Source organism: Pleurodeles waltl, chromosome 5 (assembly GCF_031143425.1).
Source record: "Pleurodeles waltl isolate 20211129_DDA chromosome 5, aPleWal1.hap1.20221129, whole genome shotgun sequence".
Taxonomy (NCBI): domain Eukaryota; kingdom Metazoa; phylum Chordata; class Amphibia; order Caudata; family Salamandridae; genus Pleurodeles; species Pleurodeles waltl.
Genome location: NC_090444.1, coordinates 112,262,833 through 112,277,298, shown reverse-complemented (window position 1 = coordinate 112,277,298; position 14,466 = coordinate 112,262,833). Strand labels below are relative to the sequence as shown.

Here is a 14,466-nt window from a genome sequence, read left to right as displayed (position 1 = left end):
TTATTTTGCCGTAGGGACTTAAGTTCCACTTCCTTTTATATGTGCACATGGTAACGTATATTTGCCATTAGCTAAGACCACTTTCTGTAGAAAGTGGTCATTTTCCATGTGATATTTGATTTTAAGTTATTTGAATTGACTCATGAGGTGGAGGGAGAATATTGTATATTGAATAACAGCCCTGTTCTTTGGTGCCACATGCATGAAAAATGCAGGTTGATCATTTATAATATTTCCATTTAGGGCTCTCAAGCCTATAGAGTATAATGATCATATTATATACTTGCCAAAGGAATCTAGCATCTGCGGGTGAGGCAGGGATGCCAGTGTGTGCCAAATTATGTCTTGCTCTCTGGTTGCTTCAATATATGGGTGGGAATTTAGCAGGCTGGTATTACAGTCACCTGTGATTACATATCCAGCATTTGAATTTGTTGTGAGTAGGTCTGATAGATATTTTTCCAGCAATTCCACCTTTGACCAAAGGGGCTTGGAATCTGAATTTAATTATAGATTTAGTATTATCTACTTTTGGGTTTAGCGTGACTCTAACCAAGATGGCTGAACCGCCTGCTGACCTGCTGTTCTGTGATAGCTATATGGCAGGATTGTAATGGGCTTCGTATCCTATGAGGAATAGTGCTTCAATGTTTCTTGTAGACACAGGATGTCAAATGTGGCTAAATAATTGATTGTGATGACTTGGAAATTAAGCTGATTCCAACCTGATATGTTCCATGAACAAATGTGCAATAGGTCTGTTTGACAGCAAGGAGTGGCCAATCAGTGTTTCCCAACCCTTGATTAGGGGTGATGACCTGAAAACCCGGTCCCACAATTACTTCCGTTTATATGAATTGCATTGTCCTCGTGTGCATCAGGAGGTTACCTAAGTGTTATTTTCGGAGGGCATGCTTTAGAGCCTTTTCTATGAAGGACATCAAGTACCCCCACATATCTGTAGTGTCTCTTGGGATTTGGGTTTTTGAGAGGTAAGTTGCATTTTGCCAATTTCTTTGAGATTGTTGCTGGACTGACTGCTTACTAGCTGTTGCCTTAAAGGCTGTTGGATAATGTTCTGGTTCTGGTAGAAAGATTTTGAATCCCCAATTAACAGAAATATTTATTTTTGCAAAACTATGGATTCAAATTTGTTGTTTAACCTCAGGGTCATTCTCATTGATTTGTTAATGTCTCCTTGTTGGTAAGGTAAAAATGCATTGCTGATTGGTCTGTGAACATATGTTCATTTAGAAGCTTCTTTAATACTGAAAGCATATTATTTTGACTTAAGTAATCCTGAGTCCCCTTTGAAGTATATGATTTTCTTTATAATGAATAGGGTATTTGTTAGTCGAGTCACTTTCTAATTATTGCCATGTCTTGTCTTGAGCCAATGGAATTGGGGCTTCTGTTTCCATGCTTTCCATTCCACTGGATTAATCTTGCGTTTCTTCTTCTGAGGATCGTGGAAGTAGATCCCACGGTGACTTGGCAGAGGTTACTGATTTTGGAGATGTAGTTGTATAGTTGATAATTTCATAGTTGATTTTGTCACCGCTGATGGGTGTGGAATCTGGACAGACCTACCAATGGAAGGTTGCCGGTGAGTAGCCATTTGGCCTGGTTTCTTATGGTGCGATCCCTGGTGATTGTCTTCCTCCATGGTGCTAGTATAAGCATTGGAGTGTACATTTTGCCCTTTAACTGCTAAGAGGGGAATGTTTGGGAATTCTTTTGTAGCAGCTCCCTTGTTTTTGTCCTGGTCAGTGTTACATATCTTTACAAGGTGGCTAGGCTATGGAGTTGCTTGTGAACACAGGTTTCCTCTGTTATAATTAAGTTCGTTACTTGTGAATGATAAGTGGGAGAAATTTTACTAAGCTTTAAAGAGTAAAACTGCTATAATTTAGGTTTTGGGGCTTCATCAGTCCCTTCAGTTTGGTCAATCGCAACGTTATATTTATTTTTATTCAATTTCCTTAGTCTTTTGCAGTTCTTCTTTGGGAAGGGAGAGCAAAATTATCATTGTGATTGTGATCCATCGGAACCTCCAAAGTCTTACATTTGTGCTTTGACTGAGGACTTTTAGCAAAATGGTCAGGTATAGTGGCCACAGTCTCCATCTTTGTTGGGTTCCTGCACCAATGGGGCTTTACTGCTGTCCCTTGTTGCGGATGAATTGGCGGATGAAACATATAATGGGTCATCTGGGCTTGGAATATTCATTTTGTAACTGCTTTTGTGAGTATGCAGTTATGTACCCTCTGCGTCATACATGGACTTGGAGGCCTTGGCAAATGCATGCTCCCTTTTGATTGCATTGCATTCTTTTAGGGAGAAAGTCCTCTGTGGATTTCTGAAGGGATTCAGACTGAGAATACAACCTCTCCCACCTGTGTTGATTTACCCTCTGCCTTGTTGCAAAGTTTGAATGATTGGGATCGAAAAGCAGAAGTACTGATTTAGAAATTGTTCACTATTGACTATAAAATGGTTGAAACATCAGTGAGTTTAGTAATTACTGGTGAACATGAGCAAGATGTAGACAACACAGCCTTTTTTGTCCTCAAATTATAAGTGAGCTTAGTTTTTGCAAGTTTGTGTCAGTAGCTGCTACTATGCTTTCTACTTTTAGTGTTGAATTTGTATCTTTCAAGAATTAAGTTTTGTTTGGAGAGAGCTGATATCATTTCATTTAGTGCTGCTGAGAACTCGTACCAGTTTCCTGATTCATTGTTTTCATCTTTTTAATGAGGGGAGTGGCAGGAGTGTCCTCATCAAATGGCCGCCAGAAGTTGAGGATGCTATATTCAAGAAGATCCTTGTTGATTATCTGATAGGTACTCAAGTTGTTGTCCTGGTTGGAGTGCTGTGTAAGAGTTTTCAACTTTTCGTTGGCTTCCTCTGGGCAAGTTTGTACTTTATAACCCAAACATGTTTTTTGTGTGCATGGTGACGTGCCTAGAGCTTTGGCCTCAGTTGAATGAGTAAAATAATAATCACTGAAATTCGTGTTGGATTGATTGACTGTATTCGTTTTTGATTTTCCTATATTTGGGCAAGTGGACCATATTTTTGTAGAGAGCAGAAAAATGGGATGCGTAAAATAGATTAGAAATGGTGTTTCCATGCACTTTCTCGTTTATGCAAATTTGTTTGTTTTGTTTCTTATTTTTCCTGAAAAACTTCCATTTGCTCTCTCTTTTAATCATGCTCCTTAAGTTTCTTGGCTGCTATCCTAGAGATGAAAAAAGACCCGTAATTTGCAGAGCTGTTTCACCCAGTCGCTTGGTCGTTTATGTAGTGGTTTCACAGCTACTTCTTGCTGGAAGTGAAGGCACACAGCAGATCATTGACTGATGGTTGTGGAATGTTTGTGGTGGAACCAACCCTCAGATCCATGGGAGGCTGCAACCTCGACTTTGTTCTTTATTCTTTCCCTCATTCAGGTGGTAGAATAAAGCTTTTTAGCACCTTAGAGTGAGCTAGGCTTAGGTAGCAAGGCAGCTAGTCCCGGTCCTCCTCCTCAGTGGCTCAACAAATGCCAACAGATACCAGGCTGACTGCTGTAATTTCCTGTTAAATATAATTCACTGTACATAAAATGGTATGGTCTGAATAGGCCCTTGTATCACTCCTTCCCTACCTCCCCATCCACCCTTGTGTGTGTGCACGTGGCAAATGCCGTGCGCGACTTTAGAACGTTGAGGGAAGTAGGCGAACGTTGGGGCCTTTATACGGCATTATGTGAGGAGTATTAGATAAATAATGCATTTTCACCTGTCTCCCGTCTCTTCATCCCTACTATGTTCACTGGTACAGGGCGTAGTATACTCTCTGCAACTAGCAGTATCAGGGGCCGCCTTCACTGGATGGCCTACCACTGCCTGCCCCCCACCTGCTGCACACCACCACTACTGCAAGGCCCCAAACCCCTGGGGCCATCTCCCTGCCTCTTGGGACCTAAGGAAGAGCAACGGCTGGTACAAAGATGGCTCAGAGGGTGGGGGGAATCTTCCACGGCATACCTGAATCACTGGAGTTTGTTGGCTGCTGGCGACTCCTCCGTAGGCTTGCTGGTAGTCTATAGCGATAGAACAATGAACGGAGGTAAACTTAGGTGGACACTCAAGTGGATGGGACACTTCCAGTACTCCATATCAGTGAAGCTAAATGTAAACGTACCCCTGATGCAGTGAATCCAATGTTGTGGCTGTGAGAAAATGATCCCAGATGTAATATCCTTTGAAGTAACAACTGACAACACCCTCTTTACGGGGTGCCTGTAAACCGCTTAAAACACTAGGGAGACCTCAGAGGTAACCTGTAGAGGTTTCTGTGATTCCAATGCCACAGCTCTTTTCGCCTTTCAACAATTCAATTCTATAGTCTGCGATTGTCTCGGTTTTTCACCCTGTAATTATTAACACTGGATTACTAAGACAATTTTTCACTGGACTAAAGCAGAGACAAATGCTCACCCAAAAAATGGTTTCATAGTTTACATAGGTCCTCCACTGGCGATTCACAGGGAATCCTACTGAAAGTACTCTTTGTCTGTTGTGAAAAATGTTGGTGATGTGATGAACTTGCTCCATAGAGTAGACCATTAGATTTTTCCAGAAATTCAGCCTTCCATAAATGGAATCAAAAGTCATTTTTGTAATTATTTAAATCGTCATAGCACAGACTATGGTGGCTTTGGAGGGAGTTTAAGCCTCCTCAAGGGTCCCCACAGTGAGCACACCCTTGCGATCCTTCACCTTTCCCCAGGTGTGTAAGAAAACATTGGATCTAGTGGCAATCAGAATTGGAAGATATTCTGTTTCAATTCTTCATGAATAAACTGGGACCGCGGACGTTCAGAGAGAGATGAAACAAACTGGGTTCATCTCAACAAATCTAAAACTCAGGACATTTTTGAGGAGCACCTAAGAACAACAAGGAGGTGTGCCATCTACACTCTCTTAACTTTAGGGAAAAGCCCCAGTGCCCTTTGAGGAACCTAAAATGTGGATACTCAGAAAATTGTGCCCTAAATCATATCTAAGACAATATCATCCCTTAAAGTTAATAGAAAATCATACCCACTGGGATGCTATTTTTATAAATGAGTTTAGTACACAGTATTTGTGTGAGGCAATATTTCTGTAAATATTATTGTGGCATACAACCCTTAACAAAATAGTTCAAAAATGAAACCCACAAAACTTAAGAGGGCGCACCGTTCAAAGAAGCAATGGAAATACGGCTACAAGAGTCAGCTTTCGCTAGTTGTCAAATGCAGACAGTTCTCTATCCAAGATATCTGCCTGGTTTCTAATTTTAAATATCTTACGTGCACTAAAATCAGCAGAAGAATGTCTGCTAAAAGTGCATGGAATTAAATATTAAGCTAGGGAGGACGGCGGGTCTGTATCGTTATTACCAATAGCAGGAAGAAAAAAAAACATTTTCTCAGTCCACCTTGTTGAGGGAGCTTAAACAATTCCTCTTTAAAAATCAATTTGGGTTAACAAAATATAGCCAGCATTAGCTCGAGAGGCAAATTACATAAATTGCCCTGGCACATAAACCAACATTTCTACATTACATACATTGTACTGTTGTCTGTGCAATTTTGCTGAGATTGACACTTAATTGCAACTGCAGAAACAAAATTTACTTAAACTGACAGAGTAAAATTTATATTTTAGACCTGTAAAAAAATTACACTAACTATGTAATATTTATGTAGTATTTATGCTGCTGTTACCTCTTTCATCTGCAAAATCAGGTCTGGAATAATTAGCTAGATTACTTAGAGCAAAAGTGGTGCAGTGCAACATTCCACCAAAATGCACATTTACTTCCTAGTGTACAAAAAAGGTGCACATATTGGTGCAAAAGTTCACTACAGTAGTTTTGCACTATTTAATCTGGACCCGGCCGCTGATTTATGTAAATTACACTAAAGCTAGACAGTTGTACGATTAGTTTGTATTGCTCAACTGAGATTAGCAAAGAGATATCTTTTTGTCTTTGACAGTGACTCTGAGTCTGGGTGTTGTGTTATTCTATTAGTGTCCACAGCCATTTAACCACTTCTTTCTTTGGATTACTAAATAACACAAATACCCTGTGACGTAACTCCGGGTGATGTCATGAGGTACCATCACCAGGAGTCCCTTTCACTCCACCCTAGGACAGTTGCACCTAGGTACGAAGGATTCTGAAAGAATTGTGTATTTGCTTAGAAAATGAATGGTGTATTCCTGTACTACATGGTTGTGTTCCACGTTCCAAGGAAATAACATAGCGGCGCTCCACTGTCAGTTGTGGAAGAGGACAGTTGCTGTGGCAATGGAATGCGGTGGACCTGTTTCCTGTATCTCCGTAACTTTGCATTAAAGGAAATATATTGACTGTTGCCGCCTCTCACTTCCTTTGTGTGTGGAATAGAACAGACACGACAATTTAGCTTTAGCAATAAGCTGGCTGATTGAACCAGCATTTTATAGGGCTGAATGTCGGGTGGAATGTCAAGTGAAGAAAGCCAAAGAGTGTTTGTATCAAAATCTTACCCGGACATTCTGTCTTGCAAACTATGGTTTACAAACGTATCTGTCCCCTGTCGGATGTCCGACTTACCTTGTTCGGCGAGGAGGTCGTCTAGCAGGGAAGGGGCACTGCTACCGCCAGAAGCGCCCTGCCAGCAGAACACCGCCAGGCCGTATCACTGGTCATAACACGGCTGGCGGCATTCTGCTGGTGTGGCAGTGCTGGTGTTAGCAGCGCCAAGCTACCGCCTCCCCCCTCTATGAACACTGACGGATTTCCGCCCTTATTGTGGCCAAAGTCGGGCAGTGCTCATAATATGGCGGATGGATGGTAGCCACCGTGGCGGTATGTTGGCGGCCGTCACCGTGGCGGTGGGCGTTATGTACCGCCAATGTTATAATGAGGGCCTATGTGCTCAAAGCATGACTGAGCATGTATCAGCCTCAGTGATGTAAGATAAATGTGGCGTGTAGGTCAAGTCACGCTACGTAGCGCACAGTTCACATTACGACGCATGACCTACGTGGCAGCAATTTTTGCATAATAATTTAATTGCCTAATATTGTTAAGTGGAGCATATATCGGTCCATTGCGCCCAACGCATTATGGCTCAACAAAATTTTAAAATAAATCACCACAACCATTTTGGGATTCAGGAAGTGAACCTATTTTAAAATGGGCAGAATGGAAGGACTACTTTTTAAATTATATCAATGCCATTGATAAAGCGAACAAAATGACAGCAGGTCAGAAAAAAATAGTTTTTTTGCACTCATTGGGTCTGATAGGATTGAAAACGTACAATAGAATGCCAAAAGTCACTGCAAGTGGGGATTTAAGTGCTTTCACTGCTGCACTAAGACCTTGATAAAAACTTTGTACCAAAATTATGCATTGGTATGACCAGATATAAATTCTTTCAGGTAAAAAACAAGGAAAAGGAGAGTCAGTAGTTGATTATGTAGCATTTGATTGTAAATTTGGTGTAATCCATGATGATCTGATAAGGGACCAACTTGTCATGCATACTAATAACCAGGCCTTACAGGAAAGGCTGTGGATTAATGGCGATTCACCACTTTAAGAAGTTATGGTAATAGTACACAAGGCAGAAGTATCAGGAAGGTGTGCCACAGAACTAAAGCAATCTGATAAATAACCAGGTTGTAATTGCAAAGTAATAAACCACAAATAAGTGAAAGAACAAAAACCTGGTCACAAAGAGAATTGTGGTAACAATGAGAGTAGATGTTATCCATGTGATAGCAAGGAGCACTTAGCGTATGTTAAAACGTGTCCTGCATTGAAACAAAAGTGTAGCAATTAAGGCATCAGTGGGCATTTTACGAGAGTGTGCAAAAAGAAAAACAAGAGTGTAAAATGCATCCGTGATGGCAGAAGCCAAAGTGAGAGTGTCAAGGAAGAAAAGAACGCAAAGTCAGGAAGCGTTGAGTTTGCAAGGAAAGTTTGTACTAAACATAAATAACAACAGTACCAAAGACAAGCCTGTATATGAAATGGCAATAGGAGGTGTTCCTATTAAGATATACGCAGACTCAGGCTCACCTTTTACCATAGTCAATAAAGAAGTATGGAAGAAGAAATTTATAGAAAAAATCGGTGCACATCTGTTACCATCTGATATAAATCCTGAAAGTTACACTGGTGAGAAGATGGATATGTTAGGTTTGAGATGGTTATCATTTTCCTTTAGGAACAGAGATACTAGAGGGAAACTTTATGTGGCTAAAAAAGGACCATCTATACTGGGATGGAAGGATCAAGGGAACTTACACATTGTCCTGGATCCGAATAGTGAAGAAAAAGTATTGGTGATGGGAGCTCCTTGGGCATGAATATGGAGAGAAAATTTCCACAGGTATTCAGCAAACATTTTGGAAAGTTGGATGGATTTGAACATGATATTGTATTGACAAAACATGTAAAACATAAAACTACGTCCCTTTATAATCCCAGTGAGAATGGACCTTAGAAAGATCTGACAGTGTTATCAAGGGAGTTATTCAGAGTGCAATGAGGAAGCATTGTGACTGGCACACTGCTGTACGGAAGACAGTACAGAGAATGATGCAACAGTGTTGAGCCCATTTGTAATCATGAGCGGATGGAAACCAAGCTGTAAATTTAGTTCCACAACGTTGCGTGATTCCTAGATTGAACATTGGTCCCCTGATTTGGTGAGAAAAAATTTGGATAGGACACAGAAAAATACTAAATCTTATTATGATAAGACACATGGGGCCAGATGTACGAAAGGATTTTACCCATTCTGTGTCTATGGGAAAAAGCATTCGTACATATGGCTCATGGTGCTAAACCTGTCTGTATAGACGTGGGTGATTGGGTTCATTTGAAAAAAGCTTATTTAATAAAAGGTGGGAGTCAATTTTTTGAACCCGAACAAGTAATAGAAATTTCACATAATGCTGTAAGACTGAAAAATGCAAGGTATGGAACCTCAGACGTGTTGCCTTGTGTTCCAATGAGCAGGAGGAGAAAAGTAATGAGGAACATGAGAGAGAAATGGTGAGTGAAGGGGAAAGCTCCATTTGGTTAGAAGACATAGTAGAATCTATGAGTGTACATTATGGTGGTCGCGGTGGCAGTCTGACCATCACATTATGACCGTGGCGGTTGTGCCACGGTGGGACCACCAGCACTGCCAGTTTTCTTCCGCTGCAGGGACTGGCATTCCTAATCTGCCAGGGCAGGGCTGCAGGCAGTGCCACCCTGGGGATTACGAACCCCAACTCTGCCAGCTTTTACATGACAGTAGCACTGCTGTGTAAAGGCTGGCGGAGAGGGGGTTCAGGGCTTCCCATGCATTTGGCATGGGCAGTGCAAAGGCCCCCCTGGCCAGCCCCGTCGTGATGTTCACTGTCTATGTTGCAGATAGTGAAACATCGCGAAGGGTGCTCGTGCACCCTGCGCAATACAGCATTGCCGCCGGCTCAATCATGAGTCGGCATCAATGTTGTAGGCCGTTCCCCGCTGGGCCAGCGGGGAACTCTTAATGGGGCCCGCTAGGAGGCGGCTGCACTGGCGGCAACCTGACCGCGGGACTTGGGCAGACGGTGAAAATCATCCGTCGCAGTCATAATGACCCCTATATGTCTGCAGTGAATGAGAGTGATGATGCACCCAGCATATATGATGCTACACATGAGGGTAGCATTAGTGAGAGTGATGGAAGGTCAAAGGAAAAGGTGCAAGAACCTGTTGTTGAGGGGGTAGAGGTGAATGGTGAGAAGAAGAAAATAACACCACCTGGGTTGTTGAAGGATTTTGTTGTGGGTTACACTGCGGAAATTCAAGGTCCAGTATAGTCAATAGGAGTTATATATTCAGTACATATATTGTAATTCTTTTATCTTTTCTTACAAATTTCTTTTCATTCTTGTTCATTTTATTTTGTTTCCTTTCGTTCTTCCTAACTTCCTACTATGTTGGGGTTAAGGACAGTTGCTGTGTAACGCGGTGGACCTGTTTCCTGTATCTCCGAAACTTTGCATTAAAGGAAATATATTGACCACTGCCGCCTCTTACTTCTTTTGTGTGCGGAATGGAACAGAAACGTTTTAATGTGCAGTGCCTTTACCATACATTTTACACTCTAGGCAGATGGTGTAAATTGATCATTCAAAGTTACAGTATTTTCAGTGGGCCCTTGTCTAAGATAGAAATTGTTTAATGGGTAAGGATTTGGGTATTTATTTCCCAAGCGATCAATCATAAGTTTAAATACATATTGGGTATTTGTATAAATTGTTATTGCATAATATATATGTGAAACAAAGAGCTTGAGCTGTGTGTCCCTGTCTCTTCTTGTTTTCAGTGTTTACAAGAACAGATAATGCACTCTTAAGAGTTCTGCCCCCTGTCTTGCCTGTTCTGGTGCTGTGGTAGTCTAAACTCGTAAGTACCAATTTTTACCTTCTTATGTATTCAGCTAAAAGCGTTTAGCCTTTTCTTTGTGTTGCATATGTTATGCTAAGATTTTCACTCCTGCCTACTAAAAGCACTGAGTTCAAGAACAAGTTGTTGACAGCATAGCTGTATGACAACAAGTGTAAAAGGATGATAACTCATTTCTTGTATTTCCTCCCTGCAATTTTGAATCAGAGTGGGTGATCTAGCATTGCATGAAGATGGTGGTGCACAAAGTGCTTTTGACCCAGGTCGCAAATGGAAGTCAGAAATTTGCACCTGTCTGGTTAGTCCTAGGTTTGGGGACTTGCAGTTTTCCAATAGTATTCACATACATACCATTTATGCATTAGGAATTGCTTCATGGTGTAACTCCTCGCATGTTGAGATCTAACTCAAAAGTGGATGAGTACTTCTTAAATCTTTTGTTTCACCTACAAAATGATTTTATGCGCTGAAAAAACATTTAAAGACGCCCCTATTAATTATGGAGGTGCTCCCTCCCCATCCTCAACCTACAAATGCACTTACCCCTGTCCATGACAAAATTTAATTTGTGTGCATTTCCATATTGGAAAACCACTTGCCTGTTGTGCGTTTGTGAGACTTTAATAGGTGTGTGTAGTAAGTGGTGAAGACAGGAAGACAATCCAATATGCCAAGGAGATGAAAAGTTTCTTATGCTTTATTCAATAACAGGTCCACAACCTCAGAGACTTCTGGCAGGCTCCACAACTCCAGGCAGTTGACTGTGCCAAGAGTTCCAGAACTCACCAGCAACTCAAAGGATGCAGAATACATCATAGACATATAGAACTTTAAATACCATAAGCATCACAGTAAAAGGAATAGACAAATGCAATACATTACCATAGTACATGGGATGTAAGATGCATATACTACACTGTAACTATCCAGGTACAGACCTACCCGTACAATTATATGTGAGAATGCAGAAATGTGATCATACTGGCAGAATTTTTGTACTGGAAACTGCAGCTGCACATGGAATATTCCACCAGTCCAAAGTCTGTCAATATGAATTGGGATATGTTGGTGCAAAGTGAACACTTTTTTGACTTATATGGAAAGCAGGTGTACAAAACCATCTGAGAATTGTGCCCTTGGATATTGTCCAAGGAGATTATTTGATCTCCAAGTCCAAAATGTATTTTGGTATTCTCTCGGCCAGCGTTCATGTAACTGGTGTATTTTGTTGTGATGTCATCTGATATGTATGTGACGATCAAAAATTGACCCTTGATAAACTTAATGTGTATGTTGCTTTTTGTTATCAGTACAAACTGTCATAACTGAGGGAATTTCTCATCCCAATCCTTGCATCTTCAGTATATCATGGTTATAATGAACTTCCTTGTGACCAGATGTAACTTGACAGTTAACTTGCACCACAAACCTGATCATTACAAATGTTGACCAGACAAGAACAGAAATCAGATGGGAAAAATAAGTGGGTCTTTGCGGTCAAACAGAGATTATTCTAATAAAGCACCATCCAACTTGTGCTCTCACAGAACCACAAAATCAAATTAGATGCCAAAGTGTTTTAAGTGGTGTGTACCAAGTAGCAATATTTTTTATCAGCTTTAGACCACAGTCAGATACTGTTTTGTCAATCAGGAGACCATGCATTGAAGGTCCTGTCTCAGTAACATGGTTCCATATTTTAACCTTTTGAAACCATCTGATGGCAGAGTTTTGAATTCATTAGAGGTGGTTCAGATCTTTGTGTGTCTGACATAGATAGAGAGCCTTACAATAGTTACACACGCTACAACCACTCTAGCATGCACCTCAGTGGAGGAAAAAGGTACACATTTTGATAAACTCCTTAAACTAATAATAGCATGAATCTGTTTATCAAGATTAAGGGCCCTATCCAGAAGAACTCCTAGGCTTTTTAACTTATCTGCAGGTTGTGTCTGGGTGTCTGTAGTTGGTGGGCAAACATTGTAGGTCCATGCCGAGGCATGATGTCTCACTATCATACCCTTCATTTCTTCAGGATTCGATTCTAAAAAAATTAACGCCTTCCAGTGTTGTACTTTGCTCAGACATTTTCAATATGGCTTTCTACTGTTTCTGTCTTATGGTCCACAGGTAGGAGGAGCTGTTTATCATCAGAGCAGGAGATTGCCTGGAATCCAATGATCTGAAACCCCCAGGGCTTGGAATACTAGAAGAAAGTGATCTCTGAGGAACCCCCAGGTGTTTTCTCAGATTGCTAAAGGGAACTGTTAGAATCAGTCTCTGCCAGACAAGAATCAAACTAGTTAAGGTCTTTATCATTCAGTCCTCTTGTCGTTAGACAGTTAACTAAAACCTTGTGCTCCACTGTGTTGAATATAACCAACAGATCTAACAGGAGAACTCCAGTAGTCCCTCCTGAAACTAGATTGTCCTTAGACATCTTAAGGAGTTTATAGGAAACAAGAGTTCATTATCTCCTTTGATGGTTCAGAATGGCTTTTCACTTCCCTTTTGGCATCACTTTAGGCAGTTCTCTCTTTCAGTCTCAGTCAGCAGCTCTTTGAGAGCTGGGTCATTCGAGTGATGCTATTGCGAAGATGAAATATTTCACAATGCTGTACCGGGCCTTTATTCAGACAGACATTGTGTCACCAGAGCTGCAGAAATGCCCTGCTGTGAAATTAATTAACACTGACCAGCAACAGGCATGGGCCCTTGAGAAAATAGTCATGCTGGGCCCACATGTCAGTACCTGGTGCCAACTAGTGGTTTAAGCCAAGACAGCTTTCCACGAACAAATAAGGCAAAGTAGCTTCGAAATCTGTAGAATTTTCAGCACAAGTTTTGGGGGCTGAGGAAGAATGACCAGTCCACGTCTGATGTCCTTGCAGCATACCTGGGGAGACCAGATATTCCATAGAAAATTCTTACTGTCATTCTCATCTCCTGGAATTCAGGCAGTATTGATGCACACAGAGAGGATACCAAGCAAGCATAGGAAGAAATGACTGGGAATAGAGTAGCGCTATTCCATAGTGCCTGGCAGGTGTACATTTGTGGGCAAGCTTCTAACTTGAAATTACAATATTGGAATTTTGGGAGAGGCATTGAAGACAATGGAATGCTCCAGGGTTCTAATGGCTGGTACAAGCCCCAAGCGCCAGCATTCCAATGATTGTCTTCACAATTGTTGGTGTGAACAAAGGTCTCACTGAGACTGAGAGGACTTCAGTCCCCTAGTGTTCTGTGAGGCCTTTGTTTTATTTATTAGAACATTCTGCCCTCTAGTGGCGGAATGTTCTAATAGCCTTTTAGTCTACTGTAGCTGGGCTATACTGGCAATTAAAGGCCTGCTCACTTGTTAAAGAACCCCTTCTTTGGCTGGGGCCTTTAATGCTGGAGCAGGCATTTAAGGTGTTTTAGATTGATATTTTAACTATTTGTGATCGCACTGTAGCACTTTGTTGGCACTTTAGCACTCTAGCTTTTTTTGGGCATTAGACTATAAAATGTGGACAGCTGTGCGGGTGTGGGCAGCAGGCGTGCCGAAGGTGCGCCAACGGTAAGCCTGTCTGCGCCTTTTCTTATCTGAACAGGTCCAGGGGCCAGGGCCCCTGCACCCCCACAAGTAAGCAATCAAATCTATTGCCTCTTCAATTATTAGTGCTCTGAGGGAATACCGATGATGGCTGTTGCCATTTCAATGATCTAAGTAATGGTGACACCTTATGCAAACAGTGTCCCTTTTCCCTTCCCAAGTTGACATATCCTGAGAAATATACTAATCAGAAAGGTAGGCGGCATATGTTCTTTATTAATTGAAGATCTCTGCAGAGCCACAAGTTAGATCCCTTTTGCTCTAGTTGAGGAGAAAATACCAAATGTGTTTCTAACAGAAATACCTGGCTCCGTGCTAATTGAAGACCAGGCCTTGTGCAAGCCTTGCAATGATACTCAGGGAAGAATACAGATGCTCTTTCAAAC

General features: G+C 41.4%; 1 protein-coding gene across 11 annotated transcripts in view; it reads left to right on the top strand.

The window, feature by feature from the left end:
• The window catches only part of PTK2B (protein tyrosine kinase 2 beta), a 382,496-nt gene that overhangs the window by 199,994 nt on the left and 168,036 nt on the right, over window positions 1–14,466 (top strand). For all 11 annotated transcript variants that reach the window (XM_069233734.1, XM_069233744.1, XM_069233739.1 and 8 more), the window contains one exon: window positions 10,400–10,479. The gene's annotated coding sequence lies outside the window, so the exon portion shown is untranslated. The remainder of the gene's footprint in view (window positions 1–10,399; window positions 10,480–14,466) is intronic.